This window comes from Tiliqua scincoides, chromosome 3, assembly GCF_035046505.1.
Source record: "Tiliqua scincoides isolate rTilSci1 chromosome 3, rTilSci1.hap2, whole genome shotgun sequence".
In the NCBI taxonomy this organism is placed as follows: domain Eukaryota; kingdom Metazoa; phylum Chordata; class Lepidosauria; order Squamata; family Scincidae; genus Tiliqua; species Tiliqua scincoides.
Genome location: NC_089823.1, coordinates 127,521,656 through 127,537,175, shown reverse-complemented (window position 1 = coordinate 127,537,175; position 15,520 = coordinate 127,521,656). Strand labels below are relative to the sequence as shown.

Below are 15,520 nucleotides of genomic sequence, written 5' to 3'. Positions count from 1 at the left end.
CACTCTCACATAACACCAGAACCAGGGGACATCCACTAATATTGAGTGTTGGGAGGGTTAGAACCGACAAAAGAAAGTATTTCTTTACTCAGCGTGTGGTTGGTCTGTGGAACTCTTTGCCACAGGATGTGGTGATGGCGACTGGCCTGGATGCCTTTAAAAGGGGATTGGACAAGTTTCTGGAGGAAAAATCCATTATGGGGTACAAGCCATGATGTGTATGCGCAACCTCCTGATTTTAGAAATGGGTTATGTCAGAATGCCAGATGCCAGGGAGGGCACCAGGATGCAGGTCTCTTGTTATCTGGTGTGCTCCTTGGGGCATTTGATGGGCCGCTGTGAGATACAGGGAGCTGGACTAGATGTGCCTAAGGCCTGATCCAATGGGGCTGTTCTTATATGTTCTTATGCTGCTCTCTCTGGCTTTCCTTGAGCCTTACTCCCTTCTGGAGTGACCTCCCTCTTCCCTCTCCAGGCTCCTTATGAGGCCTCTTCCCTCTTGGGCTGGCCCCACCCCTTCCAATCACATGCCTGCTGGGTGTTCCCAGCTGGTCCTTGTTCCTCCTCCCAGGGAGGTGCTCTGTAAGGGACCCCAATCCTGTGAGTACTTGGGTATTACTCCCAAGGAGGCCTCTACCCTAGAGGAGGCCCCTGCTCCTAGGGAGCTCCTGGCCACCTGGGCTGGGCCCAGGTGACAGTGCTCTTGATGTGTGTTTAAATTAAAATGATATCCCACTTTCCTCCTCATCTGCTAACCCCCCCAAAAATATTTCATTCAATTTTAAAGCTATTAATGTTTTCTGTTAACCAAGTAACAACAGAATGCTCCTAGTTTATTTGATCGGCCAATTCAGATGTTTTATACTGCCTGCCAATGGTGGGGACCATTGTTAAATTTTCCTATTACAGTATGTTCTGTGCCTCTGAGGCATAAATATACACAGACACTGGAAGCTCATTAAGGTAGACTCTACCCTAGTCAAGATGTTTCTGTGATTCAAACCCACTGTCTCTGATGAACCAAGAGAATTGGGACCAATCTGAATCCTACCCAAGACAGGAGAGTCAAAATTTTTAAGAGGTCAGCTTTTATGTGCTCTTGCATTTTTAAAAATTGTGTTCAATTATATGTTCATTTGTATTGTCCTTCCTGTGACTGACTCAGTGGTGAAAAGGTGCTGGTTTTGAATGGTGATATTCATAGTCTTCTAGTGGACGAAGTTTGGTGATGCTCTGCTTGTAATCTTCCTACACACTTGTTTGTCAGGGCCCCAGAACATATGGTCAATCCTTTCCTCCACTTGTCCTATTGGCAATAATGTGTGATCTAGCAACTTAATCCTATGCATGTCCACATATAATTAAGTCCCACTATATTCAATAGGGCTTACTTCCAGGTAATTTTGTATAGGATTGCAGCCTAAACTACTGATCAAGCTGCAATCCTTACTTGTGTTGCCATAGAGAAACCAGCCAGGAGAAGCCGTGCATGCTCAGAGGCTGCTTCTGTTTCAGAGTCAAAAGGCCCTTCTGCACAGTTGCTGAGTGCAGTCTCTGATTTTGCCAGTTCTCCTTCCCCCCACCCTTGATGGCATTTCAGCTGGTGAGATCTTGTGCCAGGCTGCTCCTGGGTGGTCTCTTGATCTAATTGTGCTTGCTAAGCCCTTGAGTGCACGGTCCCTTCAAATGTATCAGAAGTAATTCTCATCAGAGCATTCTTAGCAGACACAAGAACAGAGACCACAACCCCCAAAATCTTAGATTTTATCATGGTCAGTCTTTAGAAAGTCAGGTGGGTTATTAAAATGGAAATACTGTACCTTAGTTGAATATATGAGATATTTCTGATTCTTCTCCACAAGAGGAACTATCATGCTTAAAGGGACAGACACTAACTGTAGCTTATTAAAGCTAAACTAAGCTTACACAGCTTACTAAGCAGGGCTTACCTATTTCTCCTATGTACAATGAGGGAAAAGACTGGCTGCTGAGACAGAATGATAGGGGGCTAAATTGTCCTGTGATTTAAAAGAAGAAAATGAGAAAACAAGTACAGTTTTAAAAAATGCTGGAGCCTGAAAGTCTGGCCCATGATTCCATGTCAATTCAGTGCCCCATCTCACCATTGGTAGTGTAGACAGTGCTAGCCCAGCAAACCTGAAGCATAACTGGAAGCTCAATACCAGCAGACTCATGGCTCTTTATGCAGAGTGCACAGAGCATATTTTTGGGGGTGGGGGGATTTAACCTGCTTCGATCTCTTTTTTGCCCCATAAGATGATGGTCTGGAGTTTATTGAATTTCCTCCTCCCCTTAAGTCTGACTATGTGATGGACTTGCAAGCAAAACTGAATTTGTCCATACAGGAACACTCCCTAGATCAGTAGGGAGAGCCATTAACTAGCTTCCTGTGTTATTAGCTTAAAAACAATGAGAGGATAGTATTCCAGCATTTAAAGGCACATGATCACATTCAAGAAAACAGTTCATCATCAGCGATGATCCCTTGCCACACGCAACATGTGTGACACACGCAACATGTTTCTGAAAAGCACAGTGCCCTAGTGGCTAACTGTAACATCAAAATGCTTTCCCCCATGTTTAAAACAAGAAGAGCTGCAATGGTGGATGTGTGTTACATGCACTGCAAGTATGACTCAGTTTGTCTAGGTGCCACCATACCGCACTCTGACCAGGCTTAGCCAAAGTCTAGATCAGGGGTCTCCAAACATTTTGGCCAAAGGGCCGCATCAAATATCTGACACGGTGTTGAGAGCTGGAAAAAAAAATTTAAATATAAAATTTATATAAATAAATTAGAGATGGAACTTAGATGAGTGAATAAATGAATGAATGGCCTCATTCATTCAAATGCTCTGGCCCTTACAACACCCTCCAGATGCAACCAGAGCACAGTTCTAGTCATGTTCAGCCAAGTGGGCCAAAGGCTTTCAGGGGACAGGAGGCTGGCCACGGGCCAGATTGAGGCAGGCCACGGGCCACATCTGGTCCCGGGCCGGGGTTTGGAGACCCATGGTCTAGATCAGGGGTGTCCAAACTTTTTGGCAGGAGGGCCACATCATCTCTCTGACACTGTGTTGGGGGCTGAATTAATTTACATTTCAAATGTGAATAAATTTACATAAATGAATATATTAGAGATGCAACTTGTATGAATGAATGGAGATCTTGCAAATAGCTCAAGGCCTATAAAAGTCCTTGCACATAGCAAGGCTAGACTTTCCTTCACTGCCATTGCTGCATCACAGATGTGAAACAGCAAGCAGTGGAGAGAACACTTGTCCCACAGCTCATGCAAGAGGTCAAACAGTCATCTTCACGCTGAGATCAGTTGCGTCAGGCCAGCATGGGTTCCAGCAAGTCTTCGGAGGGCCAGGTGCTCATTGGAGACTGGGGGCTCCCCGCGGGCCGAATTGTGAGTCCCTGAGGGCCGCAAGTGGCCCCCGGGCCGGGGTTTGGGCACCCCTGGTCTAGATCAGTGATTTTCAATCTTTTTCATCTCATGGTACACTGACAACATGCTAAAATTATCAAGGCACACTATCAGTTTTTTTTACAATTGACAAGGCACAATGCACTGCCACTAGCGGACTTACATGCCCAATGACTCTACTAATAAATGACCGTCCTCTGAACTCCTGTGGCACCCCTGTGGACCATTTATGGCACACCTGTGTTCCCTGGCACACTGGTTGAAAATCGCTGGTCTAGATGCTGCCCAACCAGCAGACTCTAGCCCAATTTTGCAATTCATTCCAACAAAAAAGCAATAAAAACCAAATATCATTCACACATATCTCCTCCATCATCACCATTGAATCACCAGTTTTAAATTAAACAGGATCACACGGAGCAAGGAGGTAGCAGGTAAGGGCTCAGAATTGCTTGCTGCTCTTCTCCGAGGCTGCTTTTCTCAGCAGCTGGGTGAGCAGGGAGAGTGACAAGGTGACAGCAGCTTTCTGCCCCCCTCTCTAGTGGCAATGGAGAAATGGTTGGGCTGCCGTTGGCCCAATCCCCTTCTCTCAGCGGGCAGGAGTGGATCAGGGCACTGACTGAAGCAGTTCTGTCAGCAGCAGACAAGAGAGGGGGGTGGGCAGATGTGGCATATAGCAGGACACCTCTCATCAGTTTGCTGCTCTCCTTCAACTTGCTGCTCAAAGCAAGCCTTTCAGTCATCCTCATCAGTAGTGGGCAAGTGTAGCTGGGAGGTCCTGGAGGCCAAATTTAGGCTTTTAGGCAGGAAGCTGAAAGCCAGGACCTCAAAGGTAGCGTTCTCTGAAGTGCTACCTGTTCCACGCGCAGGGCCAGCTAGGCAGGCGGAGATCAGGGGTCTCAATGCGTGGATGAGACGGTGGTGTAGGGAGGAGGGGTTTAGATTCGTTAGGCACTGGGGAACGTTTTGGGACAAGCGGGGCCTGTACAAGAGGGACGGGCTCCATTTGAACCAGAATGGAACCAGACTGCTGGCGCATAACATTAAAAAGGTGGCAGAGCAGCTTTTAAACTGATCCCTGGGGGAAGGCCGACAGGAGCCGAGGGGCATCCGGTTCGGGACTCCTCATCCCTATGGGATGAGGATGGGGAGGTTAGAGAACAACAAGACAAAGGCAGGGTAGGAGAAGAAATTGGGAAAGGTAGGGTGATGGGATATGATAGACGGTTTGGCACAATGAGAGGATGCGGGGACAAAGGAGCAAATAAGCAGCCCATCCTGGGGCATTCCATGTATAAATGCTTTTATGCGAATGCCCGAAGTCTACGAGCAAAGGTGGGAGAACTGGAATGTCTGGTGACAAGGGAAAATATTGACATAGTGGGCATAACGGAAACCTGGTGGAATGCGGAGAATCAGTGGGATACCGCAATCCCGGGCTATAAACTCTACAGGAGGGACAGGCAGGGGCGTGTTGGAGGTGGGGTGGCCGTTTATGTTAAGGAAGGGATAGAATCCAGCAAAGTTGAGATTGAAGGTGGGTCCGACTCCACCGTAGAATCTCTGTGGGTTAAATTGCCAGGCTTGTGCAGCGATGTAATACTGGGGGCGTGCTATCGTCCTCCAGACCAGAAATCTGATGGGGACCTTGAAATGAGGAAACAGATCAGGGAGGTGACAAGGAGGGACAGGGTTGTAATCATGGGGGACTTCAATTATCCTCATATTGACTGGGTCAATTTGTGTTCTGGTCACGATAAGGAAACCGGATTTCTTGACGTGCTAAATGACTGTGGCTTAGATCAGCTAGTCACGGAGCCCACCAGAGGACAGGTGACTCTGGATTTAATATTGTGCGGCACGCAGGACCTGGTTAGAGATGTTAACGTTACTGAGCCATTGGGGAACAGTGATCATGCTGCGATCCGTTTTGACGTGCACGTTGGGGGAAGAATACCAGGCAAATCTCTAACAAAAACCCTTGACTTCCGACGGGCGGACTTCCCTCAAATGAGGAGGCTGGTTAGAAGGAGGTTGAAAGGGAGGGTAAAAAGAGTCCAGTCTCTCCAGAGTGCATGGAGGCTGCTTAAAACAACAGTAATAGAGGCCCAGCAGAGGTGTATACCGCAAAGAAAGAAGGGTTCCACTAAATCCAGGAGGGTGCCCGCATGGCTAACCAGCCAAGTTAGAGAGGCTGTGAAGGGCAAGGAAGCTTCCTTCCGTAAATGGAAGTCTTGCCCTAATGAGGAGAATAAAAAGGAACATAAACTGTGGCAAAAGAAATGTAAGAAGGTGATATGGGAGGCCAAGAGAGACTATGAGGAACGCATGGCCAGCAACATTAAGGGGAATAATAAAAGCTTCTTCAAATATGTTAGAAGCAGGAAACCCGCCAGAGAAGCGGTTGGCCCTCTGGATGGTGAGGGAGGGAAAGGGGAGATAAAAGGAGACTTAGAGATGGCAGAGAAATTAAATGAGTTCTTTGCATCTGTCTTCACGGCAGAAGACCTCGGGCAGATACCGCTGCCCGAACGGCCCCTCCTAACCGAGGAGTTAAGTCAGATAGAGGTTAAAAGAGAAGATGTTTCAGACCTCATTGATAAATTGAAGATCAATAAGTCACTGGGCCCTGATGGCATCCACCCAAGGGTTATTAAGGAATTGAAGAATGAAGTTGCAGATCTCTTGACTAAGGTATGCAACTTGTCCCTCAAAACGGCCACGGTGCCAGAAGATTGGAGGATAGCAAATGTCACGCCTATTTTTAAAAAGGGAAAGAGGGGGGACCCGGGAAACTATAGGCCGGTCAGCCTAACATCCATACCGGGTAAGATGGTGGAATGCCTCATCAAAGATAGGATCTCAAAACACATAGATGAACAGGCCTTGCTGAGGGAGAGTCAGCATGGCTTCTGTAAGGGTAAGTCTTGCCTCACGAACCTTATAGAATTCTTTGAAAAGGTCAACAGGCATGTGGATGCGGGAGAACCCGTGGACATTATATATCTGGACTTTCAGAAGGCGTTTGACACGGTCCCTCACCAAAGGCTACTGAAAAAACTCTACAATCAGGGAATTAGAGGACAGGTCCTCTCGTGGATTGAGAACTGGTTGGAGGCCAGGAAGCAGAGAGTGGGTGTCAATGGGCAATTTTCACAATGGAGAGAGGTGAAAAGCGGTGTGCCCCAAGGATCTGTCCTGGGACCGGTGCTTTTCAACCTCTTCATAAATGACCTGGAGACAGGGTTGAGCAGTGAAGTGGCTAAGTTTGCAGACGACACCAAACTTTTCCGAGTGGTAAAGACCAGAAGTGATTGTGAGGAGCTCCAGAAGGATCTCTCCAGACTGGCAGAATGGGCAGCAAAATGGCAGATGCGCTTCAATGTCAGTAAGTGTAAAGTCATGCACATTGGGGCAAAAAATCAAAACTTCACATATAGGCTGATGGGTTCTGAGCTGTCTGTGACAGATCAGGAGAGAGATCTTGGGGTGGTGGTGGACAGGTCGATGAAAGTGTCGACCCAATGTGCGGCGGCAGTGAAGAAGGCCAATTCTATGCTTGGGATCATTAGGAAGGGTATTGAGAACAAAACGGCTAGTATTATAATGCCATTGTACAAATCTATGGTAAGGCCACACCTGGAGTATTGTGTCCAGTTCTGGTCGCCGCATCTCAAAAAAGACATAGTGGAAATGGAAAAGGTGCAAAAGAGAGCGACTAAGATGATTACGGGGCTGGGGCACCTTCCTTATGAGGAAAGGCTACGGCGTTTGGGCATCTTCAGCCTAGAAAAGAGACGCTTGAGGGGGGACATGATTGAGACATACAAAATTATGCAGGGGATGGACAGAGTGGATAGGGAGATGCTCTTTACACTCTCACATAATACCAGAACCAGGGGACATCCACTAAAATTGAGTGTTGGGCGGGTTAGGACAGACAAAAGAAAATATTTCTTTACTCAGCGTGTGGTCGGTCTGTGGAACTCCTTGCCACAGGATGTGGTGCTGGCGTCTAGCCTAGACGCCTTTAAAAGGGGATTGGACAAGTTTCTGGAGGAAAAATCCATTATGGGGTACAAGCCATGATGTGTATGCGGAACCTCCTGATTTTAGAAATGGGTTAAGTCAGAATGCCAGATGTAGGGGAGGGCACCAGGATGAGGTCTCTTGTTATCTGGTGTGCTCCCTGGGGCATTTGGTGGGCCGCTGTGAGATACAGGAAGCTGGACTAGATGGGCCTATGGCCTGATCCAGTGGGGCTGTTCTTATGTTATGTTCTTAGGCCACCCTTACTCAGACATTTAAAGTATCTTAGAGTATCTGGTTACGTTGACTCACCTCTGCTGACACAAATCCTTACCACCAAGTATTCCTAAAGTAATAACAAAATTGTCTCTCACTGTTGAAGAGTAGAATAGTCCAGCACCTCATCTCTGGGCACATGAAAGAACATTATGCAGCGTGAAGAATTTAATGTGTGTACCCTATTAGTCTTTATTTCTACAATCCTTTTTCTCCAATAGTATTGTTGCTCACGAATGTGTAGTACTTTCAGCAACTGAATGAAATGTAACTGAAACAGTAAATGAAAAAATCATGCTTACATAATGCAGCAATTTATAAGTCTTCCTTAAGAGGTTTATCTATTACGTTTTGAGAGGACATTCTATCCATTCCTATTTGGGTCTCAGTTGTGGTCTTATTCTCAGGTATGCATAGGATTATAGCCTTAGGTGATGCTATGAATTTCAGGACTTTAAAAAACGACTAGAAAGGGTGCACCACATTATATCTTGACCTTGGCTTGCTCCCTATTCAACCACTTTTAAACCAACTGAAACCTGTAATTTGAGCATGCTTGGGGCTAAGTAGACAAGGAAGCATAATAATTTAAACATGCTTTTCATCCATACTGCACACCTTGTAACCTAGCCCGAATGAAACAGACAAGATGTAGCAGTTGACAGGGTCACAGTGGAAAAGAAGGAATTATCTGGTCACTTTCTCTTGTTTCTCTCTCTCTCTCCTGTCATGGGAAAAAATGCTATCATTTCAGAGATGTGGGATAATCTCCCCCTCCTTAATCTAGCACCCCTGAATTGCTTGGTCTGAGATATAAATCTCAATTAACCCCTTTCATTATGAAAACAATGCTGATTAATTGCTCAAGGAAAAGTCTACACAAGAAATGCCTTCAGGTAAGGATGCAGATCAGTTCAGATGGAACTTGCACAGTTTGCATAATGTGTTGCTCAAAGCCAGGTGAGGCTTCTATTTCCTATGAATTTTTTGAATTTCCTATGCACAAGAATCTCAGGCTGTGATACTTAACATTTATATAGCCTTGCAGAGCATGCAAAAGGCTTCAAGTGCATTATCCTAATGTGGTCCTTACATAAGGACAACATAAGGTAAGAATAAATATGTGCCAGGGGGAGGGAGGGAGGCGCAGGATCAAAGGTGCTCAGGGAGGGCTCCGTGCCCTACATGAGCACCTTTACTTTACCACCCACCTTTAGGTGAGTAGCCCCATTGCGGGGCTGCTTACCTTACCCAGGAGAAGGGGACAAAAGTCCCCTTCTCCCGAGGTGCTTCCCGCGGTAGTGCGGGGCGTACAGGATCCGGTGGCAGCCGTTCTCGGTGCAACCGAGCCTGGGCGCTCCAGGCAGCTCAGAATTGGACTGAAAGGAGGCACTTGAAATTGGACAAGGTCTTAAGAGTTAGAGGCAAACTGGAAACAAGTAATAGGTAACATGACTAACAATCCAATCCAACGTATGCTTACTCAGAAGTGGGTTTTGCTATCTTCCATGGGGTTTATTCCCGGGAACGTATGCTTAGGATTGCTGCCTAACTAGACATAGCACTGTATAGATATAGTGGTGTCAAACATATGGCATGTGGGCCAAACACAGGGTGACCAGATGTCATAACTGCAAAAGAAGACAAGGCACTTCAAAATGTAGGACATCCCAGAAAAATGTAGCACATGACAAAATGAAAGCTAAAAACACTTGTATATTGATTTCATGTGGTTAATTTAAACATTATATTACTTATTATTAAATGTTTACTTATATTATTAAATTATATATTATTATTAAATTATATAATTTAATTTAATTACTTATATTATTAAATGTTTACTTATATATATTACTTATTGTAAATGTAAATTACATATACAAATACTGTATTACATATAATTTATTAATTACAAGAAGGTTATGCACTGCCTGCTCACAGGGAAAAGGACATTTAAATTCTTTTACAGGACACGAGGCTAAAAAAGAGGACATATCCTGGAAAAAGAGGACATCTGGTCACCCTGGTCACATACAACTTGTGGAAGCTCTTTATCTCCCCTGTGTGATAATTGGGCTCTTCCAGCACCTTCATCAGCTGCTCAGCACCAGCAATGCTAAAACAGCAGCCTGCACAATAATTGGACTCTCCCATACCTTGAAAATAAGATCAAGATTTGCATATTTTATCTTCTGCCTTTTGCAGCTAATGACTTCCTAGGTAACAGCAAAGTGCATACTAGATAAGCTGCTCCTGCATACATACATGTAATAGCAGTTGCTAGCTAGTTTGAATCTGGGTGTGTACTTTGTTCCAATTCTGACAATGTATATTTCTGCCTGCCCCCCCCCCATCCCCTAGAGGTAAACAAAGTGCTTATTTCTGGTAATCACTTGCTTAATGACATCATTTCTGGCCCTCAGCAGGTATCAAGGCCACTATACTATTCTATACTATACTGAGAACTAGGATGGTGTAATGGTTCTGGAGTTAGACCTGGAAGATCCAGGATCAAATCCCTACTCAGCCATGAAACTTCCTGGGTGACCTTGGGCCAGTCACTCTCTCTCAACCTAATATATTCCATAGGGTTGTTGTGAGGACAAAAGTAGGAAAGGAAGTATGTACACCAGTATTTCTCACTGTGGGTCAGGACCTAGTAGGTGGGTCGCGAGCCAATTTCAGGTAGGTCCCCATTCATTTCAATATTTTATTTTTAATCTATTAGACTTGTTGCTACCGTGGTATGTGACTGCATTTGGGGAAATGTTACAGACCTGTACTTTTAACAAGCTACTATGTATATTGTTTGAACAACGACAGTCAATGGGACTTACTCCTGGGTAAGTGTGGGTAGGACTGCAGCCTAGGACTGTTAAAAATGTTCCTGCTTGATGATGTCATGGCATCACTTCCGGTCATGGGATCACTTCCGGTGGGAACTGACAGATTCTCATTCTAAAAAGTGCGTCCCGGTGCTAAATGTGTGAGAACCACTGACGTACAGCACCCAGAGCTCCTTGAAGGAAGTGTGGTATAAATATGTGAAAAACAAAATAAATAGTAGTCCAGCACAAAGAAGGTGGTACAATGAAGAGTTTCAAAACCCTCAAAGTGCAACCTTGTTACCCACTCTCCCAGGGTCTATGGTAATACCTTCAGCATTTACCAGTCATGAGGCTTATTGACTACGCTCTCACATAGGGAGGGCATGGAAGGAGCTGTGAAAGAGAAGTGCACACTACCAGCACTCCAACCTGGGCTCTGTTGCATCCTGTAGCCATGGGTTGGCTTGAAAATGACCATACCTTGTTGTTGGCATCCTTCAGTCTTGGAAGACTATGGTGTCACGCTCTGAATGGTGGTTCTGGAACAGAGTGTCCTCTCCAGTGCGCGAAGCCTGGGTAAAGTAGGTATGGAGGATAGGTTGTTACCCACACAGCAAATCCCCCCTCTCCACATCGCTGAAATGGTCCAATGGAAAGGCAGAGGCCAATACGGTTGGTTCCAGCGGCGTCGCAGGAGTTGCCAGAACATGACTGTGTTCAGCCATGAACTGCCTCAGGGACTCCGGCTCCGGATTTTGCCTCGAGGTTGACTCCTGAAGACTTTTCCATAACTGGATGTAGCCACAAGGCAGTGGAGGTTTGGGATCAGAGTTTTCCTTCTCTCACATGAGCTGCCTTCCCAGGCTGACGAGTCCCATCTACCCGGTGGCTGTTTAGTCGCCTCTTACGACAAGTACAGCCAAACTGAGGGCCTATTCTTATCCCCAGCCCCCAGGGGATACATGACCATACACCCAGGCTAAAACCTGTCCTGCCAGATAGACTGTCACTACTTCTTATTGTCATTCCTTCAGCCAGGGGAATTGAAGGCCTTTAGACGTCCCAGCTACTAGGATGGAACAGAGTCTTGCAAGCTGCCAAGACTCCCTCCTGCCCCAGTATTGGTAAAATACAGTAACATGATTCTTGTAGTCAAGACTGGACTTAAACCAAACCAAGATTTCCCCAGACAGCAAGCACACACCAATGAGGTAGATTATAAATTTATATAAAGGGAAAACAGAAAGATAGTTGTAAAGTTTAAGAATACAATTATGGAATAATATCAGGCAGACAGAAAACAACAAAGATGAATTTCCTAGTTAAATACAGGTGGGCCCCCCATCTGTGGATATGGTATTCACGTATTATTCACAGATAATATGGGGGAATGCCCCATGCATTCATTACAAGTACCTTTACTTACCATAGTAGCACTTGCAGCACAGGTCCTTCCTGCTTAACATTCTTCCTTAAATGAAGAACCAAATGTGTAAGAAACCAGCCTGCATGCTAGAGGACAACTAACAGGAAGCAGGACATTAAGGAAAAAGGTAAAGCAAGAAGCACCAACATTGCAAGCACTACTACAGTAAACAAAGGTACTTGCAATAGGTATGTAGGGGACTGCAATCTATATAGTATTCCCTGTATCCACAGTTTCCTTATCCATAGGGTGGGCCTGGAACAGAACCTCCATGGATACAGGGATCTGTCTGTACTAGCTGACCATGTCAAGTGCACCTTTAGAGCATACACAGAGTGTTGGAACACCATGCTTCAGTATGGCCAATTGTCATGCTGAGTCCAGCAAATGGGGGGTAACTAACAGCCCAATCCTATGCACCTCTACTTATAAGTAAGTCCCATTAGATTCAATGGGGCTTACTCCCAGGAAAGTGTGGATAGAATTGGGCTGTAACACAACAAAAGGGACTTTTTATACCTTTTGCACACCTTCTTCCCACCAATAAGAGGCCTGAAGCCACCAGAGTCTGGATGTGTGATGAAACACACTCTAACCCTTCCCTATTGGTAAACTCAGCTAAGTTTAGAATCAAAGCCTGAGACAAGGAGGAGAGGGCAAGCTCTGGGCAAAGAAGAGTCCAAAGAATCCCTTGTGAAGTGAAAAGGGGTGGAGCATGGCTTGAGCACCTACACTGATATTTGGTGGAAAGAAGCTGTCCAGATGGCTCTTGCCAAACATTGCTGAGATGCAGACCAGTTTCATTATAGTCTGGAGAAGCTCAGGGACATATGGTAGGGGGTCTTGAGGCATGTAGGAGCAAAGTCACAGGAACTCTGGAGGAACTACAAGGTGAAGAAGACAAATAATCAGTTTCTCAATGTGAAAAATGGGGTGATGGTATCGCAAATGAGTGGCAGAGGGGTGGCACATGCACACTAGAAGAAATGCACTGCTATGCTGAGGCAGATGCAGAGGAAGAAGCAGATAGAAATTGTCTTAATCCTGGCTCCTGTCAATACTGTTGAGTCCTTCTTTCCATGGCCAGGTCTTTCAGCACTGGACAAATCATCACAAGGCTTGGTTGATGCAAAGCCTGCTGCTTGAACTATTGCAACAGAAGTCAGCAAAATCAGTAAATTCCTCCCTGTCCCCTGTAGAAAGTAGTTCCAAGGGGCAGCTAGTCGCAAGGGGCAGTTAGTTATTTCCAATGAGGTGATGTGAACCCACTGTGAACCTTGCCATATATCTACCAATCAATTTGCTTGAATTTGTTTTGTACAATGACCTCTTTAAGATTTGAGTGCATTTACTACAAACTGAATTTAGGGCACAATCCTAACCCCTTATGTCAGTGCTTTCCAACACTGGCATGCCAGTGGGGCATGTGCAGAGGGGCATGTGCAGTCCTGCAGTTGGGTATCACTTATGGAGGCCTCCTCAAAGTAACGGAATGTTTGTTCCCTTACCTCAGAGCTGCATTTCCCTTAGGGGTTAGGATTGTGCTCTTAGATTCATTCATTCAAGAATGTTTATTAATAAGTAACCAGGTAGTAAGCAGATGAAACAAAAAAATCTTTGTTTCACAAAACCCATCTCCTTATTTGAAATACAAATTATCCTCACTATTGAAATAGCCACTGACAGCATCTTTGATCTATTTTGCAGCCTCCTCAGACACACTCTCTCTCAAATGGGCTCTGGGTGGGAGGGAGTTGCATGAGTCATCATCCTTTACAAAAGCCTCCAGGTCCAGAAGAACTTCACCACAAGACAGACAGATGTTGTATGGAATGCAGCAACACCATCACTGGAATCAGCCTTTTGTTATCATACACTAATTCAAATTAGAACCCTTAAACTGTCTCTTTAACATTCCAAAGACTTTATCCACTGACTGAGGTATGTAGTTGAAGTGTTCCTGATCAAGAAAAGGGGCTGATGGTTTTGATAAGCCATTGGCCCAAATTCTAACCAACTTTCCAGCACTGGATAGCTGTACCAATGGTACATGTGCTGCATCCTGCAGTTGGGAGGCACTCACAGAGGCCTCCTCAAAGTAAAGGAATGGTGGTTCCCTGACCTTGGAGCTGCATTGCCCTTATGTCAGTGCTGGAAAATGGATTAGGATTATGCCCATTGCCATATTGGTTAGGTAGCATCACCAATGATCATAGGTAAGATTTCAAGCCAATTTTTCTCCTCTGCATGTTGCGTATCCAAATGCCTCCTCCATCTTCTTGAAAAGAGGGGATATCTGCATAATCCAATGTCAGTGACTTTTGCCCCAGTGTCCACAACCGCGTGAAGCATGATGGACTAGTACCTCTTGTAGTTCAGGAAAGTGTTAGACTGGTAGCTTGGATACAGGACGGGAATACATGGCTTCTGTTCAGGGCCCCAATGCAATTTACCTTGCAATTTACAAAACATTTTAAACAAAGCCTTTTGATTACTGATTTTGCATCACCAGGTCTTATGATCGATCCCATCATGGTCTCTGTAAGTGCCTCAGAAACCTCTGCAAAGATAGCAGCAGATGATGAAATGCCTACTGCATGTAGCACTGATAGTGTCTTGCAGGTTGAATCTGACACCAGTCTGAAACTGGCAACAGCAATTCATTTTTCAGGGGTGATTGGTTCCTGCATTGGGGTCAGCTTCAGAGCAAGTTGCAGCCTTACCTCATTCACTATTTCCATGAGCTCTTAGTACCTCTGCATAGTGTGGGGAGTAGCAGGTGTCAGTGATGTCTGACTGCACCAGGCACATCACTGTCTAGCATGTAGTCTACAGGGGTCTTTGTGGAACAAGCAGGACAGCAAGAGAAACAGCTAGACTAATACTGGTCACTGCTGTCAGGCATGCTGTGGGCTTCCCTTGTGGTCTGCAGAGTACGTGGAGTCTTCCCTTCCTTGGAAAATTGCCTGTGGAGAGTGAAAAGCACAAAACACATAGCAAGGAATGGACAGCAGCAGCAACAAAACAGTCTCTGCATCAGGATGCATACCTAGCATTTGTGAGTGTTGCCACCTGACTGCACATTCCATACTGCCTTGCTGAGGATGAAACTCTGTGGGTAATGGCTATTCTAACCCATGAGGATGTTTTGCACTCCTGTAAAACAAAAGGGCTCCAGATCACTGTTTGGCCAGCAGAGGCAAGGGTCAGAGTACCCGACATTCATGGAGAGAACAGACACCTATTGCTATTAGCTGTTTGTAAAAGGAGGAACTGACTAGGCAACACAGTTTATAAGTGAGACTTATTTCATAATACTAAAGGGGTTAGAGAAATGAAATATAGGTGTATGTATTCATACTTAGAGTTTGATGGGGCTTACTCTCAGGAAAGTGTGGATAGGATTGCGGCCTCAGGGCACAGTCCTGCGCAGGTCTACTCAGAAGTAAGCCCTTGTGTGGTTGATGGGACCTACTCTCAGGAAAGCGTGGCTAGGACCGCAGC

General features: G+C 45.5%; 1 protein-coding gene across 1 annotated transcript in view; it reads left to right on the top strand.

Annotated features, from left to right (window-relative positions):
* The window catches only part of TPT1 (tumor protein, translationally-controlled 1), a 302,395-nt gene that overhangs the window by 171,809 nt on the left and 115,066 nt on the right, over positions 1-15,520 (top strand). The gene's annotated exons all lie outside the window — the stretch shown is intronic.